Source organism: Mauremys reevesii, linkage group 16, assembly GCF_016161935.1.
Source record: "Mauremys reevesii isolate NIE-2019 linkage group 16, ASM1616193v1, whole genome shotgun sequence".
Lineage (NCBI taxonomy): Eukaryota > Metazoa > Chordata > Testudines > Geoemydidae > Mauremys > Mauremys reevesii.
The window spans coordinates 42,877,567-42,890,970 of NC_052638.1; the positions used below are offsets into that span (position 1 = coordinate 42,877,567).

Sequence of the window (13,404 nt, forward strand, 5' to 3'; positions counted from 1 at the left end):
AAGCTTTTCTGAATGACTTGATGAGGGTTTTTTGTTGTTTTGGTTGCTGCACTCTTGGGACTCATTGGAGTGGCAGGATAAAAATTAATTAGAGGCTCTTTGGAGGGGGCTTTGGAGATAGCCTCAGGCTACACTTCATTCTGGTTGTTAGAAGCAATATCATCACTGCCTTGTCTCCCAGTGAACAGACCTGCACTGGTGCAGCTGGGGAGAGCCACAGAACATTCAACACAGACATCACAGCAAAGACTTCCTCCCAGAGAGATTACTTACCACAAAACCAATGGATCTACCTGCTGACAACCCTGGAAATATGTCTTGTTTCATTTTCTGGTTTCTGAGAGGCTGCTTATGAAGCTCACACAATCCTGATGAAATATCGTAGAAGGGAGGCACTTTTTCCTCCCTCTTCACCATGAATTATGCTGATAGGGGGTTCTTGGGGGAGATGATAGAGCAAGCTCCATTTCAGTGGCAGGTTTTCTTTTGTAAAGGGTGGATTGACATGTCAGTGCGTGAAGAAAGCTGACAAATAACCATTTCAAGCCAAAAGATCACATATGAAAAACAGCTCAGTAATTTCTCTCTGCCCTCCCCCCCCAAAAAAATATTTTAATCCCAACTGCACAGTCTCTGCAGCTATTAGGAACAAGTCAAACTGGGAATGCACCTGTGGATATTGGTTACTTGTCATGCTGACTTTGAAGCCTCATTCTTGTGTAGGGGCGGGCAGCCTATGGAACTTTGCAGAACTGGACAGACGAATTCAGTCTTGTGATTTGTATCCTGAATTTTCATCAGACTGCTGCATATGCCTTCATATTTAGATAACCCCTATAACTGATATCTAGTGCAAGATGCCCAGCTAATTAACATACTTATTTAGGTATCTTTAACACAATTAAAACTAATTTTAACTTTCATTTACTTCAGTGGGTCTGGGATTTCATGCTTATTTTTTAATGCAGCGGGTTCCTGGATCAAAGTAATGCGAGGCAAAGTTCAAATTATCTGTGATAGCAATGGGCAGAAAAAAAAGGAAATATTCCCAGAGCAGAAAATACTTTAAAAAATTATAAACTATTTTTATAAACTATAACCATAGATGTACCACCAGGAATCAGTAAATATCTCCAATTCTCTGGTCTCCTCTGGTTTCCCTTTTGGCCTCTGTACTGTTACTTATCAAAATTACTTTCAAATCCAAGGAGGAATGATGGTTATTACATACTCTAGCAGCCTCAGAAGAAAGGCGAATACTGTCACATGACTTAACTGCACAAAGGTATATCATCTGGTGCAGCTGTTCATAGTCCATTCTGTGGATGAGCACTGAATAGAGTTGTTTTACTTCCACAGGATGTATGCATTCTTAGTTCTAGCTGTCTCTATGGTTAATATCTCCATAGCATAGAAGGAACACCCACTGCATAGTGTGCCTAATATCAGAATTTTAACACTGACCTAGACAACTGTTCTCTCTTCAGGTGTATGATATTAGTAACAATAATTTTATTATTTGCATTCACTTACTTAGTGGTTGGCTCTCTCTAATACAGATTAGCTGTGAATTTATAAACTGCCTCATTTCTCCCCTCCCAAGGTTCTCACGGTGCTACACCATCAATTAATATCTGATTTAAAAAGCAATATGTAAAACACCAAATATACAATATAAAAGCGGATAGGCACATATCATTTGAAACATGGATATTGAAAGCATTGTATCAAGGCAAATAATAATTATTGCTCAGAGTTGGATTTTTAATATTTTTAATGGAAAGATAGGTTAAGATGGATCTTTCAGGAGCCATGATAACAAAAGTGATAACATTCATTTTCCAATTTAAAATACAATGATAGGACCCCTAAAAAAGTGGGTGTTTCCAGGGCAGAGGTATCTGTAATGATCAGGCACTGTGAGAAGTTTGAGATGTGATGAATTCTCTCTCCTAATGTTTCAAAAACAAAAAGGACCATTTAAAATTCAATGCATTGCTTTATAGGCACAGGGGAACAAAGAATGTAGGTGAGATTTAGAAATGTGGGACTATATCTTGTAAAGCAGAGACACTGAAAGTGCTATGGGATCATGGTGAATAACCAGCTGAAGAGGCCAAACCGGACAGTCTCTACGCAAAAGAATAAATGGACACAAATCTGACATCAGGAATCATAACATTCAAAAACCAGTAGGAGAACACTTCAACCTCTCTGGTCACTCAGTAACAGACTTAAAGGTGGCAATCTTGCAACAGAAAAGCTTCAAAAACAGACCCCAATGAGAAACTGCTGAACTTGAATTAATATGCAAACTAGATACCATCAATTTAGGCTTGAATAGAGACTGAGAATGGCTGAGCCATTACACATATTGAATCTATTTCCCCATGTTAAGTATCCTCACACCTTGTCAAACTGTCTGAAATGGGCCATCTTGATTATAACTACAAACGTTTTTTTTCTCCTGCTGATAATTGCTCATCTTAATTAATTAGCCTCTTAGAGTTGGTAGGGCAACTCCCACCTTTTCATGTTCTCTATACGTGTATATATATCTCCTTACTATATGTTCCATTCTATGCATCCGATGAAGTGGGCTGTAGCCCACAAAAGCTTAATTTCAAATAAATGTGTTAGTCTCTAAAGTGCCACAAGTACTCCTGTTCTTTTTGCAGATACAGACTAACACGGCTGCTACTCTGAAACCTGAAGAGGAGTGATATTGTGGGTAAGAAGGCTAATACCATCCTTGGATGTATAGGCAAAGGAATATGGAGTAAGAGTGCATACACTACTGGTAGAATCAATTGATTATTTTGTCTGGTATCCACAATTAAAATGTGACAAATTAGAAAGGATTTGAAAAAAGATCTATGGCTTGTGTTGTGCAGCAAATCAGATAAAATGATCACAGTTGTCCCTTCAATAGCAGTCAGTGTATTATAAAATCATAGTAATTAGTCCCTAAAATCTAGATAATCTAATCCATCATGTAGGACAGTGTGGAATTGTTCCAAAGAGATATTTGCTCATGCTTCATCTAGTTTAGTTTTAAAGACAGGGAATGGATCACTTGATGATTACCTGTTCTGTTCATTCCCTCTGGGGCACCTGGCATTGGCCATTGTCCAAAGAAAGGATACTGGGCTAGATGGACCTTTGGTCTGACCCAGTGTGGTCGTTCTTATGTAAAGACCCCAAAAGATAAGTGTCAAGCAGGACAGATATAATATAACCAATGCTGTCCAATCCAAAGCCTTTCTATGAGGGCATTATTATAATAATTGATCCTCTTGGTCAAGGAGGATCAAAACAGCATAGATTGTTTATTTTTACAGTGACCAAGAGTGTGCTGGGCACTTCACAGAATAAGTAAAAGAGAGTTAGTTCCCTGCACAATTTAGATTTTAGAGATGGCACATAAAAGTGGAGTAGGCATAAGGTAGGACAAGGTTTACAATAACAAGGATTGCTCAGTTTAGCCACATACATATCTTGGTGGTTTGGGTGGATTTGTATTTGTTTTTTAATTTAATACTTTTTGAAAATGATATGGCAGAATTGAGTTTTAAGAGGCATTTAAATGAGAAGAAGATCATGGCAATAGTATGTTGCTCTTGAAAGTTCATTCTGAGAACTACACTGTGCAATTAGCACAAGTTACTAAGGGTATGTCTACACTACGAAATTAGGTTGATTTAATAGAAGTCAATTTTTTAGAAATCGATTTGATACAGTCGATTGTGTGTGTCCCCACTAAGCGCATTAAGTTGGAGGTGTGTGTCCACAGTACCGAGGCTAATGTCGACTTTCGGAGCGTTGCACTGTGGTAGCTATCCCATAGTTCGCGCAGTCTCCGCCACCCACTGGAATTCTGGGTTGAGCTCCCAATGCCTGATGGAGCAAAAACATTGTAGCGGGTGGTTCTGGGTACATGTCATCAGGCCCCCTTCCATCTCTCCCTCCCTCCCTCCATGAAAGCAATGGCAAAAAAATCATTTCTTGCCTTTTTTCCTGGGTTACCCGTGCAGACGACATACCACAGCAAGCATGGAGCCCGCTCAGCTCACTGTCACTGTATGTCTCCTGGGTGCTGCTGGCAGACACGGTACTGAAGTGCTACAAAGCAGCATCCCCTTGCCTTGCCTTGTGGACGGCAGACAGTGCAATACGACTGCTAACCATCGTCATCGTCCCGTGGGTGCTCCTGGCCGACCTCGGGTAGGTTGGTCAGGGACACCTGGGCAGACATGGATGCTCCTGGCCGGCCTCGATGAGGTCGGTCGGGGGTGCCGAGACAAAAATGGGAATGACTCCAGGTTATTCTCTTCTTTAAGTTTCATCTAATGGAGATTCAGTCCTGCCTGGAATATCATGCCAGCTGGAGGCTTCTGCCTCAGGCTGCTCTCCCAGTCGGCAGCACCGCGCCGTCGCACCTACCCCAGCCTACCTCTTGCTTCCATGGCTCATGAAGCCTGGACAGTAGTAAGGAGCAGTTCAACCATAGGCTGAGCAAGTGCAGAATGGTGGTAGAATGTGCATTTGGACGTTTAAAAGCAAGCTGGCACAGTTTACTGACTCAGTTAGACCTCAGCGAAACCAATATTCCCATCATTATTACTGCTTGCTGTGCGCTCCACAGATCTGTGAGAGTAAGAGGGAGACGTTTATGGTGGGGTGGGAGACTGAGGCAAATCGCCTGGCCACTGATTACGTGCAGCCAGACACCAGAGCAGTTAGAAGAGCACAGCAGGGCACGCTGTGCATCAGAGAAGCTTTGAAAATGAGTTTCATGACTGGCCAGGCTATGGTGTGAAAGTTCTGTTTGTTTCTCCTTGATGAAAACCCACCCCCTTGGTTCACTCTACATCCCTGTAAGCCAACCACCCTCCCCGCTCTGATCTCCACTTGCAGAGGCAATAAAGTCATTGTTGTTTCAAATTCACGCATTCTTTATTAATTCATCACACAAATAGGAGGATAACTGCCAAGGTAGCTTGAGAGGGGTGGGAGAGGAGGGAAGCACAGGGGTGGGGTAGTTGTAGGGGCACCCCCTAGAATGGCATGCAGCTCATCATAGAAGCAGCATGTCTGGGGCTCTGACCCAGAGCGGCTGTTTGCCTGTCTGGTTCATTGGTAGGCTTCATACGGCACTGCTGTGCGTCCCTGTTATAACCTCTGTCCTTCATGCCCTTGGAGATTTTTTCAAATATTCTGGCATTTCGTCTTTTGTAACGGAGTTTGGATAGCACAGATTCGTCTCCCCATACAGCGATCAGATGCAGTACCTCTCCATTCGGTCCATGCTGGAGCTCTTTTGCAATTCTGGGACTCCATGGTCACCTGTGCTGATGAGCTCTGCATGGTCACCTGTGCTGATCAGCTCGCCATGCTGGCCAAACAGGAAATGAAATTCAAAAGTTTGCGGGGCTTTTCTTGTCTACCTGGCCAGTGCATCAGAGAGACTGCTGTCCAGAGCGGTCACAATGGAGCACTCTGGGATAGCTCCCGGAGGCCAGTACTGTCGAATTGCGTCCACGCTATCACAAATTCGACCCAGCAGGGTCGATTTCAGCGCTAATCTCCTCATCGGGGAGGAGTACAGAAATTGATTTTAAGAGCCCTTTAAGTCAACAAAAATGGCTTTGTCGTGTGGACGGGTGCAGGGTTAAATCGATCTAATGCTGCTAAATTCGACCTAAACTCGTAGTGTAGACCAGGGCTAAGCAAAAGTACCATGTCTATGAAAATGACAAGGTCAGTTCAGTATTTATAATTGTGTCCCTTCGATCAGTAGGAAAATGAAGGAAGAAGCATCCCCAATATAGCTGTTAAGAGAAAGTATTCACCAATAACATCCTATGGCAGTGAGTTCCACGGTCTACACGTTGATTGAAAAACAATTGTCTTTTATCCATTTTAATTTGCTATCTTTCAGTTTTATTGAATGTGACTTTGTTCTTCTTTTGTGAGACTGTTGTGCTGTTGAATGCTGTGACTGTTTTATTCTTCATTCTTAGTGCTAAACTGAAGCTACTGCATTCCTGACCAGAGAGAAATCAGTTCTTCTAGCACAGGGTTAGGCAACCTATAGCACGCATGCCGAAGGTGGCACACGAGCTGATTTTCAGTGGCACTCACACTGCCCGGGTCCTGGCCACCGGTCCGGGGGGCTCTGCATTTTAATTTAATTTTAAATGAAGCTTCTTAAACATTTTTAAAACCTTATTTACTTTACATACAACAATAGTTTAGGAGTACTTGTGGCACCTTAGAAACTAACAACAGACTAACATGGCTGCTACTCTGAAACAACAGTTTAGTTATATATTATAGACTTACAGAAAGAGACCTTCTAAAAATGTTAAAATGTATTATTGGCACGCGAAACCTTAAATTAGAGTGAATAAATGAAGACTCGGCACACCACTTCTGAAAGGTTGCCGACCCCTGTTCTAGCATTTGTCAAATATAAGTGGTCCATTTCATGCAAGCATTTTTATCGAGCAAAGATAAAAGTAAAAGGCAAAGAAAGGATGACAAAAAGAAAAAGAAAATGAAGACCAAACCAAGTACAGAAATATACCGGTGACTAGTGAATTTTTCAAACTAGAAGTGACATCTATAAATGCCATGTGTTTTTCATTAGCTATTCAGGATGAAAAGCTTCCAAGCTAAGGTGCCCAAAAATTTAGAGAGACTTTTTTTATGTTGCATTTCTACTTCCACCAAGATGCATTTCAGAAGAGGTCATGACTAATTTTCCTGAATTATTTTTTTGCTAAACAAGTTCACATATTAGAAGATTTAAGTTATATTGCCCCTTAACAGCACTTTTACTTCTGAAGGCGCTCCCCCACTATTCCCCACTGAAGACCTCTTCCCTTTTCTCACTAAAAGCAAACAGAATTCATTATCTCATCTGGATTGCAGCTTTTTTAAGTTCAATGTCAATAGCTAGTTAGACGAGGGCAAGCAGGTCAGGGATTAGGACTCCAAACTGTCCTTGACGTTTCTCTGTAGGAAGATCTGCTGTTTGCATCAGGCCAATAAAAAAATTTCCTTCTTCGCTATCTCAGGAATGATCAGGACAGGAAAATGTCAGTTTGGGGGCTGACAGAATTCTGATAAGAATAAGCTGGAAATGAGAGACAGAGAGTAAGAAATACTGTCATTTTATGTTTTTAATTTAATTTTTAAAAAACATATGTTTACTAGTGCTTGTGTGCTTTTTACACATAATTTTTCACTCTCTAAGCTTTTTTTCCAAGCAGCTTTATTGTAAGAAAGCTTGTGTCTATTTTTATTTGATTTGATTTTTACAGTTTTTCCACAGCCTTTTAAAGATCTGGAAGGGTCAGTTTTCCTGGCCTGGTTAACTGTGAACAAATTCACTCCCACAGAATTACTTATAAGCACAGAAATAGTTTCCACTTTCAGTAGCATCTATACATATATCTGGAGTTACAAAGATTATCTGAATTCTCAGGCTTAATCTAACAAACCTTGGATTGAAACATACCATTCAGACGGAAATACTTTCAAAGTGTGATTAACTTTCAGTATAAATGTAATACTTCTTTTATAAAAAGCTTTAAAGTTAATAATGAGATTTGTTTTTGTTTCCTTATTTTTATTTGTATTTCAACTTTATAGTAGAGGAAATATATAATGTTTATCATTCATACAGAATACAGTATTTCACCAATGTAAAATATCTTGCCCACAAAGATATCCCTTCTATGTAGATAAGTCTCTTATGAATATATTCTGCATCTGAAGATATTCCGTGAAGATTTCTGAGCCACATAAGATGTCTTATCCGTAAAGGATATATTTCCTTTCAAAGATGGGGTGACACATATGTTTCAGGATGGAAACACAAAATCATATTTCCCTATGTTAAGTTCTCCTCACACCTTCTATGGGCCATCTTAATTATCACTTCAAAAAGTTTTTTTTTCCTCCTGCTGATGATAGCTCATCTCAATTGATTAGCCTTTTCCTGTTGTTTTGCATACTTCCACCTTTTCATGTTCTCTGTATGTATAAATATCTCCTGTCTGTATGTTCCATTCTATGCATCCGAAGAAGTGAGCTGTAGCTCACGAAAGCTCATGCTAAAATAAATTTGTTAGTCTTTAAAGTGCCACAAGTACTCCTGTTCTTTTTGCGGATACCGACTAACACGGCTGCTACTCTGAAACAAAATCAATTGTGAACATTTAGGAATAGGACCGTGGACTTCAGAAAAGCAGACTCCCTCAGTGAACTGATGGGCAGGATCCCCTGGGAGAATAATATGAGGGGGAAAGAAGTCCAGGAGAGCTGGCTGTATTTTAAAGAATCCTTATTGAGGTTGCAGGAACAAACCATCCCAATGTGTAGAAAGAATAGTAAATATGGCAGGCGACCAGCTTGACTTGCTGATCTTAAACACAAAAAAAGAAGCTGACAAGAAGTGGAAGATTGGACAAATGACCAGGGAGGAGTATAAAAATATTGCTCAGGCATGTAGGAGTGAAATCAGGAAGGCCAAATCACACTTGGACTTGCAGCTAGCAAGAGATGTTAAGAGTAAAAAGAAGGGTTTCTTCAGGTATGTTAGCACCAAGAAGAAGGTCGAGGAAAGTGTTGGCCCCTTACTGAATGAGGGAGGCAACCTAGTGACAGAGGATGTGGAAAAAGCGAATGTACTCAATGCTTTTTTTTTGCGTCTGTCTTCATGAACAAGGTCAGCTCCCAGACTGCTGCACTGGAGGTTACCAGCCCTCTTTGGAGAAAGAAGTGGTTCAGGACTATTTAGAAAAGCTGGATGAGCACAAATCCATGGGGCCGGATGCGCTGCATCCAAGGGTGCTAAAGGAGTTGGCGGATGTGATTGCAGAGCCATTGGCCATTATCTTTGAAAACTCCTGGCGATCGGGGGAGGTCCCAGATGACTGGAAAAAGGCTAATGTAGTGCCCATCTTTAAAAAAGGGAAGGAGGAGGGTCCAGGGAACTACTGGCCAGTCAGCCTCACCTCAGTCCCTGGAAAAATCATGGAGCAGGTCCTCAAGGAGTCAATTCTGAAGCACTTCAAGGAGAGGAAAGTGATCAGGAACAGTCAGCATGGATTCACCAAGGTCAAGTCATGCCTGACTAACCTAATTGCCTTCTATGAGGAGATAACTGGGTCTGTAGATGATGGGAAAGCAGTGGATTTGTTATTCCTTGACTTTAGCAAAGCTTTTGATTTTGGTCTCCCACAGTATTCTTGCTGGCAAGTTAAAGAAGTATGGGCTGGATGAATGGACTATAAGGTGGTTAGAAAGCTGGCTAGAACGTCGGGCTCAACGGGTAGTGATCAATGGCTCCATGTGTAGTTGGCAGCCGGTATCAAGCAGAGTGCCCCCAAGGGTCAGTCCTGGGGCTGGTTTTGTTCAATATCTTCATTAATGATCTGGAGGATGGCATGGACTGCACTCTCAGCAAGTTTGCAGATGACACTAAACTGGGAGGAGTGGTTGATACGCTGGAGGGTTTTAATCTCGCTGTTAAACAATAGTAGAATACCAATTTAAATGTATTATAAATATTTTTGGATTTTTTTCTACATTTTCAAATATATTGATTTCAATTACAACACAGACTGCAAAGTGTACCGTGCTCACTTTTTATTATTTTTATTTCAAATATTTGCATTGTAAAAAGGATAAACAAAAGAAATAGTATTTTTCTATTCACCTCATACAAGTACTATGCAATCTCTCTATCATGAAAGTGCAATTTACAATTGTAGAATTTTTTTTTACATAACTGCACTCAACACCAAAACAATGTAGCATGAAGGGGCAAACAAATGTTTAGTATAGCTGGCATGTAAATACTCTGCAGTGCCATCTGAACACCTGTTCTTCTTCGAGTGATTGCTCCTATGCATTCCAGTTAGGTGTGCGCGCCGCGCGTGCATGGCTCTTCGGAAGATTTTTACCCTAGCAACTCCGGCGGGCCGGCTGGGCGCCCCCTGGAGTGGCGCCGCTATAGCGCAGGATATATACCCCAGCCGGCCCGTCCGCTCCTCAGTTCCTTCTTTCCGCCCGTGATGGCCATTGGAACAGTGGAGCACAGCTTAGCTGAGCTCCACTTCCCTAGCTACTCATAGTTTCTCTCGTTCTGTTTATAGTGGTAGTTAAATCTGTTTGTTTGTAGAATAGTATAGTGTATTTATTTTACAGGGGTTGGGGTTTATCCCCTTCCCCTCACCCGGGGCCGGGGCCGGTGCCCGGTCCACAGGGTTTTCTACTGCTCGGCCGGCCACAAGCCGCTGCCGACAAGAGATCTTCTCCTAAGTGCCTCGAGGGATCTTACCTCACAGATAAGTGCCGCGTTTGTGAGGCCCTTAATCCGTGAACAAAGGGGAGCGGGGCTTTCGTTTTGAACAGCTCCTGAGGAGGCAGCTCTTGCTCCTCCGCTCTCGGCGCCGACCGCTAGTTCGTTTTCACGGCGCGCTCCCTCGGCACCGGACCGCCGGTGCCGCCAAGGCCTCCTGGCACCACCGTCGCTGACTCCGACGTACCCTCGGCATGGACCTCTCTCCTGGAGGATGAAGAGTTACTCCGGCCAGGCAAGAGCCGTTGAGTCCGGTGCTGGAAAGCTCCCCGGTGCGGACCGTGGTCGAGCTCGCTCTGTAGCTGCGTCCGAGCCGCCTGCTCCGCAGCCGAGCGCTAGGCTCCGTCGGATCGCCCGGCACCGATGTCGGCCGCGGCACCGACAATATCCGCACTGTTAACTCCGGCCAGGCAAGAGCCGTCGAGTCCGGTGCCGGAAAGCTCCCCGGTATGCACCGTGGTCGAGCTCGCCCGGAAGCTGCGTCCGAGCTGCCTGCTCTGCAGTCGAGCGCGATGTTCAGTCAGATCGCCTGGCACCGATGTCTGCCGCGGCACCGGCAGTATCCACACCGTTAGCTCTGGCCAGGCAAGAGCCGTCGAGTCCGGTGCTGGTAAGCTCCCCGGTACGGACCGTGGTCGAGGTCGCTAGGAAGCTGCGTCCGAGCTGCCTGCTCCGCAGCCGAGCGCTATGTTCAGTGGGACCGCCAGCACCGACGTCTGCCGCGGCACCGTCAATGTCTGCACCGTTAACTCCGGCCAGGCAAGAGCCGTCGAGTCCGGTGCCGGAAAGCTCCCCGGTACGGACCGTGGTCGAGCTCGCCCGGAAGCTGCGTCCGAGCCGCCTGCTCCGCAGCCGAGCGCTATGCTCCATCGGATCGCCCGGCACCGATGTCTCCCGCGGCACCGACAATGCCCGCACCATTAACTCCGGCCAGGCAAAGGCCGTCGAGTCTGGTGCTGGAACACTCCCCGGTACGGACCGTGGTCGAGCTCGCTATGAAGCTGCATCTGGGGTGCCAGCTATGGTCGAGCTCACTGTTCCCTCCACGCCGGAGACAGTGTCCACGGCGAGGGGGCTGATTGCAACGACAGCATCTACGCTGCCTCAACCCCCGGCACCGCCGGTGGGGGTTGCATAGTCGATGGGCAAGCCTGCCTTGATCAGGCCACCCTACCTCGGCACCGCACAGCAGCACCATTCAGGGTCGCGGTCCCGCAGATGTTCTCGGTCCCGTCACAGATCTAGGTCTCGGCACCGTTCTCCATGTTGGTACCAGTAGTGCTCGCGGCACCGGTCAGCATCCCGTTCGCCGGTCCGGGACACTCAGCACCGATCAAGCCCCAGGCACCGGGACACTCGTGGCCACTCCTGATCATCGAGCCTCGCACCCTCGGTCGACCGCCCGGCACAGCTTCGGTGGCAGGTCCCGTTCTCGGTACCAGTCGGTCTACCGGTACCGATCCCCGGTGCCGCATCGAGCGACGTCAGTTACAGACGGAGACTCTACCACGAGCTTGCTGCTCCTCCAGGGCCATCCAGCCACGCATCAGTGTCGTCCCGTGCAGACATTTCATATGCATGGCACTCTGTTTTCCGATGTGCCCTCCAGGGTCTTCCGGGAGACCTATCAGTGGTCATTCTGGACGCCGTGGGTGTACTACCACGCCAGAGGCGTACCGGTGATCCCATCTCGCTCCATTCCCTCCAAGCTCTGGGGGCCAGAGGTGACAATTAGTCGTCCCCGTCCGACCGGTACAGAGCAACCCCCAGTTCGGCACCATGCTCCCAGATCCCACCGGATCAGGAGGTTGTCCAGGAGCTCGAGCCCACACAGGACCCGCTTGTCCCGGGCCTTTCTTCTTCCTCCTCCCCAGATGAGGCGGGGGCAGGAACATACCCCTCCGGCCCTCCTCTAATCGAAACGCAACCAGCCCCTAAATCCAAAGAGGCTGGGCGTGTGGTCTTACTGGGCCATACGATGTACCCGGAGGGGGCCCTGCACCTTCGTGTAGCGCACCAGCAAGCCCTGCTTATCCGCTACTGTGGGTGGCGGTGGGCAAATTTTCAGAGTCGGTTCTTCGGAACTCCCATCACGAGTTTGATGCCCTCCTGCAGCAAAAGACGGAGCTGGAGAGAGCTTCCCTCCAGGCCTCGTTGGACGCAGCTGACTCCGCTGCCATGACTCTGGCCTCGGGTGTTGCCACGCGGCGCGTTTCAGGGCTCCAGTTATCGAGCCTTCTCTCGCAGCTGCAGCACGCTATACAGATCTTGCCCTTCAATGGCACAGGCCTGTTCTCTGACAACGCTGGCCCTAGGCTGCAGAACCTAAAGGGCAGCAGGGTCACTTTGCTCTCTCTCGGCATGCACACGCCGGTAATTCAGCGCCGACGTTTCCGTCCCCAACCTCCACTCTTACCCTACGCCTTGACAAGGTCGGGACATGGCCAGCGGGCGTGGCTTACACGGTCGTGGCCACCAATCCGCACCCCAAAGGAGCCAGAATTAGGGTCCTTCTGACCACCAATGGGGCAAAAGCCTTCCCATCCTCGCCCCTCCTAAGGACCCCTCTCACGAGCGATTCCTCTGGCAAGAGGTGCGGACGCTCCTCCTCATCGGAGCTATACAGGAGGTACCTAAGGGCGAAACCTATTCCCCTAAGCAAAGGGAGGTCTCAGACCTATCCTAGCCCTGCAGGAACTCAACAAGTCACGATGCAGATGAGTTCCGCATGGTACCCAGGGCGACCGTCATCCCATCCTGGGATCCCGGAGGCTGGTACGCCGCCCTCGATATGAAGGGCACGTGTTTTTCACGTTGCCTTTTCTCTTCCACACAGAAGGTACCCTCGGTTTGGGGCCTACCATCGTTATTCCCAGTATACGGCCCTCCCGGTTGGCCTCTATGCAGCCCAGGGGTATTCAAGGTGCATGGCTGTAGTCGCCACCTTTCTTCACCACCGTCTGATACACGTTCTCCGTGTCTAGACGAGTGGCTCATTCGAAGAACCCCCAGGCCCAAAGTACCAGTCA

The 13,404-nt window shown here is 46.3% G+C and overlaps 1 protein-coding gene across 15 annotated transcripts in view; it reads left to right on the forward strand.

Annotated features, from left to right (window-relative positions):
- ZFHX3 (zinc finger homeobox 3) overlaps positions 1 to 13,404 on the forward strand; it is a 1,205,541-nt gene that overhangs the window by 752,667 nt on the left and 439,470 nt on the right. The window contains exon 5 of one of the 15 annotated variants that reach the window (XM_039503276.1): positions 2,679 to 2,731. The exons of the other annotated variants lie outside the window; for them this stretch is intronic. The gene's annotated coding sequence lies outside the window, so the exon portion shown is untranslated. The remainder of the gene's footprint in view (positions 1 to 2,678; positions 2,732 to 13,404) is intronic. 15 annotated transcript variants of the gene reach the window in all.